Source organism: Neolamprologus brichardi, chromosome 9, assembly GCF_056152115.1.
Source record: "Neolamprologus brichardi isolate AB-2024 chromosome 9, ASM5615211v1, whole genome shotgun sequence".
NCBI classification, from domain to species: Eukaryota; Metazoa; Chordata; class Actinopteri; order Cichliformes; family Cichlidae; genus Neolamprologus; species Neolamprologus brichardi.
This window is the reverse complement of record NC_142112.1, coordinates 27,526,243-27,540,254: the sequence shown is the minus strand read 5'-3', so window position 1 is coordinate 27,540,254 and position 14,012 is coordinate 27,526,243. Positions and strand designations below refer to the sequence as shown.

At 39.2% G+C, this 14,012-nt stretch overlaps 1 protein-coding gene across 3 annotated transcripts in view; it reads right to left on the bottom strand.

Annotated features, from left to right (window-relative positions):
- Nucleotides 1-10,627, bottom strand: part of slc4a2b (solute carrier family 4 member 2b) — a 48,458-nt gene extending 37,831 nt beyond the window's left edge. The window contains exons 1-2 of one of the 3 annotated variants that reach the window (XM_087846229.1): nucleotides 10,579-10,627; nucleotides 10,328-10,491 (exon numbers count right to left, since the gene is read on the bottom strand). The gene's annotated coding sequence lies outside the window, so the exon portion shown is untranslated. Of the gene's footprint in view, nucleotides 1-1,442; nucleotides 1,513-10,327; nucleotides 10,492-10,578 lie in introns of those variants that run through there. The other 2 variants (XM_087846230.1, XM_087846228.1) reach the window with 2 other exon arrangements.
- Nucleotides 10,628-14,012: the final 3,385 nt, after the last annotated feature.

Below are 14,012 nucleotides of genomic sequence, written 5' to 3'. Positions count from 1 at the left end.
TGTGTCGTCTCTTCACTTTCCTGAAGGAAAAACACTGTTTTAGGTCTCTAAAACTGTTATCTTTGGCATTTTTCATAGAATCACCTAAAGAAGTGGGAACAACTGTGACAGTGCCTGAAGATACAATTTAGATAGATACAATTCAAAACAATTGTATCTAAATTGACTTTTGTGTGTAGACACAACACTGATTCATCCCTTGAGTCAGGTGCCTTTTATATGCTTGAATGAGTCATAGGTCTGTGTTAAGTGGCTTTAGAAAAAGATAAATAAATACTAAAATAAATAAATAAAATCCTTCCTATACAAATAGTCAGCTACAAAGGCTGAACTGAAAATGAGTAAATGAGCAAGGAAATTTTTTAAGCCTTCAGAATCTACTGCTCAAGTCAGCTTAAAGATGACAGGAAAGTCTGCCTCCTTGGAAGCAAAACAGAAAGAAATGAGATGTTGAAATGTTGTTCTTTAAACGTCTACCTGCTTCACTAAAGAGCACCTGTCAGATCAGCCACGCAGCTCTTCCTTTCTTCTTTAATTATTAAAGAAATTATTCATCTAAACATGTAAACAGTGGGTGCTGAAATTAATAAACAAGTATTATTTTATTTTATTTTTTCCCCTTGCCTGCCGCAGCTTTGCAGCATAGTTGGCAATGGAAAAAAAAAAATCCTCTCATGTTATGGAAGAATCAACACCATTACATAATTAATCCCACCTAAAGTCACAAAAGCCGCCACATTAATTGTGTTTTGCAGCGAGCAAAGAACAACCCTGTGATCTAAACAAGTTGCTTATCCATTCGTCAAATAATCAAGCACTGCATTCCACAAAAGCTTATATCAGCCTAAGGGCTAAAGAAAAACCAAACGCCAGTAGAAGTCGGACGGTGTGTGTGTGTGAGAGGTATAGTTGTTTGTCTCCGGGGATGTAAGCTCACTGCGGAGTCACATGCATATCTTGCGGGGGAAAGAAAGCTAAAATTAAAGCCACTTCAAAGTCTGGGGCTTTCCTCAATAATAATAGCATTATCCACTGTGGCCAGCTCTAAAAAGGTGCGACTTCATACATGCATGGACAACAGGTAGTCATTTCTTAACCGCAACCACCAAATGAGAAGCTTACATCACATCACCAACCTGCACAGAATATATGTCAAGTTAATGTTAGGTTAATATACCGAGCCAGATTTGGCCCAAAAGCTGGACTAAATAAAGAAATCTGTACTTCGGTCGAATCATGAAAGCAAACACAAAAATGACATTTGACGAGAATTCTTGCATGACAACAAGCTGCCTTAATGCAGTGTTAGTGTTAACGCATTTAGGAAAACTCCCCTCAGCTTCCTGTAATTCTTTTCTCCACTCAAGTTTAACACAAGGCAATATTCTTAGTCATAAAAACACACAAACACACTGAAGTGATGCAGCTGAGGCTGGACTTACACAGAGGTTCACTACAGCAGTCAGACCCCCTGTGCTGCTTTCTAATGCAGACTGACCTCGATGAAGCTGTATACCTCTGACAGCTGCCCTGCCTGTGGATCTCTCTGGGGATTTGGCACTGGTGTGTTGATAGCGTTCACTCAGTTGCCTCCGAGTGTTTTAGCCTAAAATAGCTCAGCAGTTTAGAAGTGACCCCGCCAACTCCTGAGTTTTGTAACATGCAGACATCTCTTCACAGCCCAGAGGCCACACCAGCTTCACTAAGGGTTTGGCACGGTCTAAAGACTTCAGCATGACTATGCTTGTTATGCGCACAAAGTCACTGGAAGAGCTCCAGTCTAACACAGCGAACAGCTGCTCTCAGTCAATCTATGCACATCTTATATCAAACTCCCATCAGAGGGTTCAGGCAGAAAATGGCTGTGCTTACAGCTGAAACGGCACCTGTCCTTGGAGTGACGAGAGATTTCAGAGACTACCGAGTCCCAGCCAGTCTATCGTCCTCACCTCCAGAAAAGAGAGCGCAATCATCTCTCGAGCATTCACATACCTCAAAAAGGCTTAGGGTATACGAGACACAGCGGCAGGCTAAAACAGACTTGAAGAATATCAGTGTCCACAAAACCGAAACAACCCAAGACTCAGCAAGTTAGAAAAGCCTGCAAAGACTTAATGTTTCTGCTATAAATAGGAGGCATGGAAACTGAACAATGGATTCAATCAACATGAAATAGGTCTTTTTTTTTTAATCCTTGTTTGACCTTTATTCCCCGTTTATAGAGAAAAGAGATGTATTAACAAAAGCTTCCACTCTTTGTCCTCCTCCTTAAAAAAAAAAAAAACCCACAAAAAAACCCCAGAGTCAACAGGAAGTAGCAAGCCTCTAATAAACATACAAAGTAAAATACATGTCTATGTCTTCATTTTATATCTAGATATTAGTTTGTAAGGAGTCAGTGGTTAGCCAAAACAACCAGTCACAAGCTTGAAAAACACAACAACGAGCTTAAAAAGTAAAAACAATAAAAATGTTAAAAAAGCCATAAAGAGCCAAAGGGTAGTGTTCATATTATCCACCCATTTCATCCTCTGTTATTAAAAAGATATTGATTTTTGCAGCTCTAACAGCCTCCAACAGCAATTGTGTTATTGGTCTCAAAGTACCCATATCAGATTGTAATAAAACCACTGAGCTAGCACTGTGAAGGTTCTCTCGTATTCTACTTCAGTGAATACTGAGATAAAGCACCTTGTCTGCAGCAATGTAATTACAATGCTGGATTACACATAGTAATATAAAAGGGGGGGGGAAGCACACAGTGTAATAATGGAGAAAAGACGAGTTGGAGCCACCCGAGACCGGTCCTATCCAGCTCCAGTAGTCTTAGGGTGTGGTTCTCCTTCTCAAAATTGCATCAAGGGCTGCTCAGGTTGCAGAAAAACAGCAATTGTGAAGCTGTGACCCGGTGCACTTAGAATAACCACTTATTCTCCTGAGACTTAGAAAGGCACGGGAATAAAATATCCCCTGGACTCCCAGACCCAAAACAAAGCCCTAAAAAAAAAAAAAATAGATCTCACACTCTGCCAAATACAAGTCAGCCATTTATTCAGTTCTTGGGAAACAACGTAATGTGATTACGTTTGTGTGGCTGGCAACACAACTTGGGAAACCTTTGACAGACTGAGAAAATGAATGAAATTTGAACTTGTGTTTGCTTGGGAAAGGATGATGAAGGCAAAGATTGATCGAAGAGGAACAGAAAGGATGCCAAACCAGATCATATTTAGTCTGGTTTAGATGCTCCCAATAAACTACAATCTGCAGACAACTTAATGAGCTTTAATGTAACAGGACAGCAGGCCTAACAATGCACATTCCAACGTCTACAGCCAAATCACATAATGATAATTAAATGCAAATTAGCAGGATAGAGCCGAGCAACAGCCGAGCAACAGCCAAGCAAGCAAACGCCATGGTTCCAGATAATAAACAAGACAAAAATAACAGTGTTTAGGTTCAGATACATTTTTCAGGATTAATATGTTTATGGAAAAAGCAGCATGCTTGTTTACCTGCAAGGGGAAGGTAAAAACAAACATGAAGAGCTACAAACCCCTGATAAATTATTACCAAAAAAAAAAAAACCCATAATGCAGAAAAATGGGTTTGGGATAAAGCAGAGAGGATATAATACTCAGTTTCTCCAGCTTCTCTTTTTATGGCTTATTGCACTCTCAGCATAACATGTAACAGAATGTATTTGGCGTGCAACGATACACAAAATTCACGGTTCTGTTTGATACTTTGGTGTCATGGTTTGATATTTTTTCCATACAAAAAAAATGTTCATGCCCGTTTAATTTGTCATTTATTAAAATTATAAATATATATTTTAACTCAAAAGTACAGTTTTTAAATTTAATGTTGCTGAAACAACAAAATAATAAAAAAATAAATCTGATTGAGAAATCACTCATCTTTGGAAAAGAGAGTTTATTACAGAGAAATGGCTCTTTCCAAAATAAAAGCTATACTAAACGCTTCTCCAGTAGTCTTAGGGTGTGGATGGGGTCGGAGTAAATATGCAGTCATATTCGTTGTGTTCCCACTAGTGCTGTCAGCATTAATGACGTTAACGCCACAACACCGCGAATCTCCGTTAACGAGCTACCAGGGATCGCCCGATGAGTGGGGCTGGACAGCCAACACTTAACGAGCAAACTGCGCTAACGCACTAGTTCCCACCAATGTAATTGAGCATTGCGTGGCACATCCAACATACTGTTTTACTTTTGTCCATGACAGGCTTACCATCAGGGTCACATGAAAACCAAAATAGTTCCAAACGCCAGATCTGAATTAGAGGGGGGGGGGGGGTTCAATTTGCCATGTTGCAACTAGAGCTTAACTTCTGTCTTGCTAGCTTGCCCTGGGCTCAGTGAATCCGTGTTCGACTACTCCGCCTAGGCTGCACTGTCGAGCGCAGATCCACTGAGCGCTCATCACAGACAGCATCGTCAGAAGAAAAGTTGATAAATAAATTAAAAATTTTGTATTGTTCGATACATATGCCTACCGAACCGAAAGCACTGTATCGAACGGTTCAATGTCGATATGAGTATTGTTGCACCCCTACAGAATGTGGTTTTGGATTGGATAACTGGACAATTCACCTAAGTCCATCAATGAGCTTGTTTCTTTTTGAGGCAAAGATGTGAGATTTTTGTCATTTTATCTACCTTGTTTAGGTGTCTGCCTCCATTAAATCAACTCTACAAAATATTTACATGTGAGGTGCAGTGGCTGAAAAGCTCCACTACCCTACTTGGCTTATTAGATTGGGACTGTGCAATTATCATTTTGTTATGACTATTATTTTAATTACAAATTGTCCCTTTTTTACTAATGACCTGAGGTTGTGCAAGGGATCGCCAACCGGTCTCTAGGCCCGTGTGACTGATGCCCAACACAAGAAAATCAAGATAAAATAATTACAGTGCCACATCCTTTTCTTTTATCGTTGCTGCAGTCTGAAAATCCATATTCACATTGGCATCCATTTGTGGCTGTTCAGTTCACTAAGCTATTTATTTATTCAGGTTTTTCAGTTGAACTGCCCTCCATAAAGTGGAAAGCCATTTAACTGAGAAGATAACTTGTTTATGTATAATAAATACGCAGTTTCTCCAGGATCTGCAAATAATTGCGTTAAATGATCTCAAGCTTGTTACTGACCAAATTAGTTATGATCATGACTTTATAGAAAATTAATTATAAACATTTGGTATACTCTCCTGAATCATCAGGCGTAGCACTGATGGTGGTGGGTTAGAGAACTTCAACACATAACCTGACAACTCTAGTTAACCTAAGACCCAAACTCTTTATGGGATGCATTTTTTATTCCTCTTTGCCATTGAGACTTTATAGTTTTCGATAGAACACTATAAAGTCACAATTGAGTAATGATGTGCAAAACTCTTTATTTACAAAAACAAAATAAGAAACAACAATTGTGCGCCTTTGAGCAATATGGCTCATTTGAAAGCAATTTGCAAGAGCAAAATTTAGTATTGTGGTCTAGACAACGCTAAATGTGATGTCCCCATATTTGGACGCCAGGTCCTAGGAGATTAAAACAGTGTGTTCATATTAACTAATTTGCAAAAGTGTGAAGTTAGACATTAAAGATCGTCCTTCTGATTCACTAATATCTACATTTTTCACTCCTTACAAATCAGCATCAGAGCAGATATCCAGTGTCTGCCATGCTCTGATAAAAACGTTCAGCTCATCCCCCCCCACTTTTCCTTCCTCCACTTCTGCATGACCAAGCAATTCACAAAAGGAATGTGGAGACGCTCAGCTCAAATATTTATCCTTCAGCATTTTTTCCCCCCTTTCCTCTAAAGCACAACACGCTGCTGTTGTCAAACCAGCTCGCAATAAGTCTGTTCGACATATTTCACTGAAGCAAAGGAAAACAAATAAAAGCTGAGACTGATCACACTGATAAGTGTTCAAGCATTGCAGAGCTTTATGGGACAAAAGGACATTGAAGGACTCTGGAATTTAATTTTTTTTCTTCCTCAAAGATCAAATAAGTTCAGATTGACCAAGACAAACATTTCACATTCCTCCATCTAGCCCTCAGGTTTTGAACAGTTCTAAGGGGGAAAAAAGCATCACTGTGGTTTATATCACTTAAACTTAATTATTGGAAAGGATAATCGGTTTAGCCAGTGTATTGGCCTTACATCAAAATAAAAATATCTCCTCAAATAACCTGCAGTGCACAGAGATTATACTGGTGAGTCAGCAGAAGAGACATCCTTCCTCCATCCTGCCAGAGGACATGTGTCCTTACATCCATTAGACAAAATAATCGGTCCTGGTTTCCAAGCTGGGGATTTCAAATGGTGCAAATAATCATGAGTTATTAATTCACTTGAAATTACACCTATCCATTTATGAATCCAATTAGATGATAGACTAAGATGGGGTTTATTTCTCTTTTTTCTTGCATAAATTAGCTTATTTTCTGCAACATAATCTGTGGAAACCAGAAACAAAACAAGCCAAAATGGATTTTTCCTCGTTAGTTTCTGTTGCAACGCTTTACTGACAGTGAATTTAAAAGGGATGTTGCCCATTTCCGCCTCCTTATTTTTATTCTTAGACTTTGCTAGAGTAGCTTTGCATTAGTCACAATCCACGATAATTCACTGTTCATCCACTGTCTGAAACAAGCTATTTTAGCTTTCTTCTGATTGGCTGCCCCTCACAAACTTGAGGTTTAAATAGCAGATGGATGTGGTTTCTTTGCTTGGAGCCAGAGCCTTGTACTTGAGATGACCTTATAAGGAATATCCACTCTCTGTGACATCATAAAGAGCCAAAAGTAGACAAAAGTGTTTTAAACTAGACATAAAGCACAAAGTTTTTAATATTTAATACATGCATGCACTATTGTAACACTCTGCATGTATGACAGAAAATAAGGAAGAGCATAGTAATAGGTACAGGTCCACTTTAAAAGCAAGTTAAGTTTGTATTTAACCTCAGATATGAGCATCACTGTTTCCTTTGTTTTTTCCACAAATAAAAAAAAAATAATAATAACTATGTAACTCGTAACCGAGCCCTCCTGTGTCTTTGTTTCCCCAGATAAAATCAGATTCAGACCTCTTTTGCATCACGTGCTCTGCCGCAGCAGGAAACTCACAAGTGGCACTAACAACACAAATGATGGCTTCGTTCCAGTAATTAGTCTAAGGCAACATAACCTCACATCTAATGACAAAGCGCTATTCAACATTTCTCCTCTGGTCATGTGCAACCACCGCATGAGAGCCATTTACAGAAACGGTAGATGTTTCTTACAGGCGACAGCATCAAATGATACGCGTTAATGCTTTTCTATGCTGCTTCCTCAAACCTCAGAATTATCTCACGGTATAGGAATACAAATCAAAGAATGACCAGATCGTGTCTTATTTGGCAGAAATATGCCATTTTTCTGTCATTTCTCATAATCTGATAAGCCTAGATGTCTGTTATTCTTAAGTAAATTAAATCCCAGTTAACAAAACTGATTACAGAAATTATTTTATTACCTGCTGATTTCCTTTTGCCTCTAGCCAGAACTTGACTGCAGGGGCGGGGTATCTGTTGCCTCAAATCAATGTAAAACTTTTAGAGCAGTTTGTCTTTTTTAAAACAACAAAGATATACATTTTCTTGAACAGACTTGCTTAACAAGCTAAATTAAACAAAACTGTTCCTTTGAACATTGGCACAGGCCAAATTTCAAAAGTGGGACATGGCCATTTGCCACCATGTTGTGTAATAACTTCAGGAAATCATTCAGTAATTTCTTGCTGTGGTGTCTAAAGAGAATACCCAAGAAACTGCTGATCGGCTAGAATTTTCCCCACACACCCATCTTTAGAGTTTACAGAGACTTATCAGAAGAGGAACTATCCAGTAAGTGGAAGTTCTCTGAGCAAAAATGCTTAGTAGAGCTTCTGAAATCAACAAACTCAAACACTCGTTACAACCAAGGGATGCAGAAGAGCATATCTGAATGCACAACATGCCAAACCTTGGCAGCACCCACTCAATGCCTCTCCTGTCAGCTAAGAACAGGAAACTGAGGCTACAATTCACAGTTCACACAGACTCACTAAGGCTGGATAACTCTTATCATACTGTACTTTGTTATTCTCTCTGCAGAGGATGTGCAGATTTAAGTGCAACTATTGCAGTGTGTACTTGTACTTTAGATGGAGGAACTGTACAGAGAGATAGCCAGAGGCAGGAATGATTTCCTGTGGTGTTCAATGCTGCATTTTGGTAATCTCAGGCTCTCACTGGACGTGCTCCTATGACTGGCCAGGAGGTATCGTCTAGCATTTGCCCACATCTTGGCTAACATCTGCCTCTCTGACACCACTTTTAGAGACTCTAGCTCCATCCCCACACATTACTGGCCTTCGGGATCAGTTTATTGAGTCTGTTGGCCTCTGTGACCTTCAACCTGTGGCCCTAGGATCCAGGGGCATGGAGGATGGCACTGACAACAGACTTGTACCGTAGAAAAGCAAAGTTTAACTGTTCTTGCATATTGCCTTGATCTCATTCAGATGGTGGAATCCGAATTTATTTCAAGCATCCATCCTGGCTAGTATCAAGGTTTCAGGCTTCTAGTTTAATGGTGTGCGGGGATACTTTTATTGGCCACCTTTGCGTCACTTAGCACTAATTGAGCCTGTTTAGACACCACAGCCTTCTTGAGTATTGTTGCCGACCACAGATTATTCATCTTCTGATGTCTGCTTCCAGCATGACAACACACAAGGTCACAAAGCTCAAATCACCCCAACTGGTTTCCTGAACATGACAATAAGTTCACTGTACTCAAATGGGCTCCACGGTGACCAGATCTCAGTCAAACAGAGCACCTTCGGAATGTGGTGGAACAGGATATTCATATTGTCATGTCTGCAGCACTTGTGTAATGCTATCAAGTCAACATGGACCAAAATCTCTGAGGAAAGTTTCCAGTACCTCGTTGAATCTATGCCATGAAGCATTAAGGTGATTCTGAAGGGGCACACCCAGTATTAGCAAGGTGTACCTAATCAAATGTCTACAGAGTGTGTATTGAGAATGTGTCTTATCCTATGTGCGTTCACGGTCATGTTCCCAAAGCTCCACGCCACGTGGGGGCAAAAAGAAAAAAACAAAACAATCAAATTTAATATTAAACTTTTTTTCCCTCCTAAACATTAAGTCTTGATGTTTCTTTTGAATCTTTATCTATAAATTTATATGCATACGTAACAGAATGATAAAACTGATTGACCATGCTTTCGTCATCAGGAATCTCAGCTTCGGAGTGACCTTCCTGAGAAGATAAAGCAAAATCTACAACTTGCTCCAAACCACTTCTAAAAACAATGTTTGGTTTTTTTTAAACCTGCTGTTATCTCCTCTCCTCTCTCCATCTATTTTTAGATCCATCTCCCTCTTACTGTCCTTACATCATCTATTATCTTTTTTTTAACTGACTATGTGTTTTTCTTTTTACTCTAACTGACAATTTGTCTTTATTACAGGATGTTCTCCTCCACCCTAACTAAAAACCATTATTCTAAGAGGCAGAACAGAGACACTTAGTGTTCAGTGTTACAAAAGAATGAATAAGACGGCAGATGGGCAGACAGAGAGACCCCCGGAGATCAGAGGAGAGCAAAACAACATGTGTGCATATATTAAACATCATTTTAAAAAAAACAAAAAAACTCTGGCTTCTTCAGTGGTATTTTAAATTCACACAGCAGTCATTTTACAGCTGTAATCATGTTTGAAAGAAAGAAAGAAACATAGCCTGTGCACCGTTGTAGTCTGTAACTTTATAACTTTTGGGTGTATGATTAACACAACAAATAACCAAAATAGGATGAAACAGCTTGTTACAGCTCTTAACCAGTGCTGGTATGCCTCGTTTAATAACTGATTAATGTATTAACAGGAAGATAACCAGACTGACGACATCTGGATTAACTATTCCCCCTTATGACCTGAGAGACAATAATGCTCCTATTGATCCAGTGAATGAATGAATGAATGAATGAATGAGTAAGACCGACCACACGTCCACTCCCTTCACTGCTGTGTTTAAAGCCGTCTGTCCTTCCTGATGACACAACGTGAAACAACATCCTAGCTCTTAAAACAAAATCACCAGCGTGGCTTTGGTCAGGAGGTGAAAAGCACTAGTCTATGGGATGAGGAACTCCCACGACATCAACAAAAACTCTCAGTCCGACCACATTTCTACCACTTTCCCCCCTTCCTCTTTGTTTTTTCACATTACCTGGTCAACAAGCTGGGAAACAAAGCTAAGTCATCCACCGGCGGAGGTAACGGACACTTGCATGCATGTGTGGCAGTCGACCGGCTGTCAGCTCCGCTTCTTCACTACACAGCAGAACAAGACGTCGGTCGAAACCTGTTAACGGACTTCAAAATTGCGCCGCTCTGAGCGAAAAAAAAAAGATGCTTTTTCATAAAGCTAAAGTCGTGCGAAGCGCTCACTCACACACAGATTACAGCTTAATTACTTACCGGTGCCTGGTACGCGACCCCAAACTCTACGTGTGCTCGAGCCGGTGTTAACACTCCCGAAATAAAAGCATTTCAACTTCCGGCTAGACTTTCAACTTAAAACAATTTCACATCAAATTCGTCCATTTGCCACGGTCACGTTAGATGCATGGCATCTTGAAGCCTAAAGCAAAAAAAAAAAATCATCAAAAACGTGACACTGCAGTGAGACAAAGGTCTTGATTCTTTCTATACTGCATCGTGCACCTTTATTTTGAAGTTACACCAATCTCATTCCGGTTTAATCTAGGTAACTTTTGGCAGCTGTCGCCGTTTTCTTCAAATAGAAGTTGCTGCGCCTGCGTGAACGATCACATTTCAGAAGACCTGTGACGGCGTCGTTCCGTTATGATGCTTATGACGTTAATATAAATAAATGTATGTAGGAAAATAAACATTAAAGAACAACAAAAGGTTTTCTGTTTCTTATATTTCTATTTCACATTTTACGCAGATCAAAGCGCAATATGACATTAAGTTAAAATAATAATGACAATTTATTTATCTTGACTTAGGAAATTTCCAGAAAACGCTTAGTTTAACCACCAGGAAGGACAGACAACCTTTATTAGGATCACTAAAAATCATTTAAGGCTCAAAATTTCATAGTTACATTCTGTAACAATGTGAATTTAGTCATTTTGCCCTTAGTGTTAGTTTTCAATGACTTCACGTTTGTTAGATAATTCCCTTTTCTGTTCCCATTCTGTTCCTTTAGTCTCCGTACTTGTCTTTTTGTCCTTTCTTGTCTCCCCGTTAAGTTGACTCTCTCTTCCTGTTTTATTTTCTTTTCTTCTGTGTCTTCTGTGTCTGTATGGAGTTTCTCTTCCTGTCTCATTATGTTAGCTGTCTGCAGCAGCTGTGTTCCCACCTGTTACCTTTCCCCTCGTTATCTTCTGTGTGTGTGTGTGTGTGTGTGTGTGTGTGTGTGTGTATTGAGTACTGAGTCGCCCCTTATCCTTTGCTGTGTTGTCCCACATTGCTGTGTGCTACCTCGCTGCGAGCTTGAGTTTGAGTATTTGAATTCCTGGCTCAATTTCAGTAGATCTTTCAGTAGATCTTTCAGCAGATCTTTCAGTAGATCTTTCAGTAGATCTTTCCTGGACATTGTTTATTTCTTGGAGTTACAGCATTAAAAGCTGATTTTGACCCTTTTTCCTGAGTCCTGCATTTGAGTTCAGCTTTGACTGGTTACACAGCTGTTATGACACTTTAGTAATGCTGTTGTCGAGGCTCTGGGGAGAGCAGTCCATGACTGGTAGCTTTCTGCTGTGTGTTTTTTTTATATAAGGGTGTACTTGTATTGCATGGCCACCATGTTTGGGCTCATTCTCATGCTGAAAAATTAAGCTGCTGCCAGTTAAACTATTTCCAAATGGTATTGGTATTTTCTGCATTCATAATTCCATCAGTTTTGACAAACTTCTCCTACACCGCTTGCTAAAATGCAACCCAAACCATGACAAAACCTCCACTGTGTTTTACAGATGCTGTTCATCTGCTGCAGATAGTTTTAATTTTATATCTCCTCACAAGAGCATGGTAAGCTTTCAGCTTATATTTCTTCAGACATCTGTTTCTTTGTGCAAATATATGATTTTATGTCTGTCAAGCTGAGTTACCTTCAACAAATCTCTCATATCACATGTCGTTTATAAAGAAATATATCTGAACAACACTGCAGTGGGTTCATATTTTGCATTACTCATTGCTGGCAGCAGAAGTGGACTGCCTTGTCTTTCCTTTGTATACCAGCAGAACCTCAGGGGCTACCTCAGCCCACCTTGCTGTTCCCTGCCATCACCTGACTGCACACCTGAGCCACTTGTATGCCCTTGCATACTAATTATTAGTCACATTGTTTGATGACAGTGTAATTTCTGCAATTTTATTGAAATATGCACATATATGTGTACATGCAGGTCTACTTTAAATATATGTCTAGCTTTACCCAATATCTAAGAATTGTATAATAATCTAAATGTCTCCATATGCATGTGAATAAAGTAGTAAGTAAGAAAGAATATATTATGAAGGCTGTATAAGCTGTATGCCCTTTATCTAAAGCTCTTCCTTCTTCTTTCACACATATTAACCCTGTTGCATTACGGTCTGCTGCAGCTTTATGAATATCTTATCTCGCTTAATCACATTGTTATCTGTTCCTGTGTCACTCACTGTTGCTGTATTACTTATCCACAGCAGTCCTGCAAAAGCATTAAAGAAAGAATCTTTATATTAATTTTAAGTGTATGGTAATATGAGTAATTAAATCCTACCTTTTTTTTTTTACAGTGCTTTTTAATCAGAAGAAATCACAATGATACAAGCGAATGGTGTTATTTTATTTTATGGTTTGTGTCTTCTCAGTTGATCAGATAATTGGATAATCAGACCCATCAAATTCATGGGCATCTGAAAATCAGTGTATAAAGTCTATGGCCACATCACAAAGAGTAAGTGTGACCCCTGCTGACAGCTTACTGCTAATGAACTCTGAAGTTACACCTGTTGTGTTTAAGCATTATAATATATGTAGTGAATGAATACCCACTTCATTGAGACAAAAAGACAAAAATAAGACAAAATAAATAAATAAGGGTTTTTTTTTTTTCAAACAAAAAAATCCAAAATGTAGTTTTTATTACACAGTTAAGTTCAATAAAGACATGAAAACAAGTGAAATAAAATAAAAGAGCTCAATGAATTAAAAATCCGGCACTGACAAAAAGACAGGAGGTTGAGCTGGGGGAGCAGATGATGTTAAGATTCTCACTGTGAGAGACCAGAACGGACAAGATTAGTAATGACTATATCAGAGGGACAGCTCACATTTGGAAATAAAGTTGGAGATGCAAGGTTGAGATGGTTTGGATGTGTGCAGAGCAGGGACAGTTGCTATATTAGACGGAAGACCTCAGAAAACGTTCATGGATGTAATGAAGAAGGACCTGTAGAGGGTTGGTGTGACAGAGGAGGATGTTAGGGTGAGAGGCAGATGGTACCCTGTGGCGACCTGTAAAAGAAGCAGAAAGAGGGAGAATGAATAAAAAGATAAATATGATAGAATGAAAATCAGCATCAATAAAAATCTAAACAAAATCTTCTTGCTTAATACAAAACAAACATCACATCATTAGGGGTCTTTTGTTGCTGATCGTCATCTCTCTTCTTAATCTAGCTTCAGCAACTCTTTCCCACGTCTTCATGGCTCATCAGCTTTATCCCTCTGTAGTTACTACAGCTCTGCACCGGTGCTCTTGAAATCAGAACCAGAACAACTTTTTCTCTATTCCTGATTGAAGTTTGTGTTAAACAGTGTGGTTAAAAAGTGCACTGCCCTCTCTCCCAGACATCTCCATCCCTCCACAGATATCTCACCTGGACCAGATGCC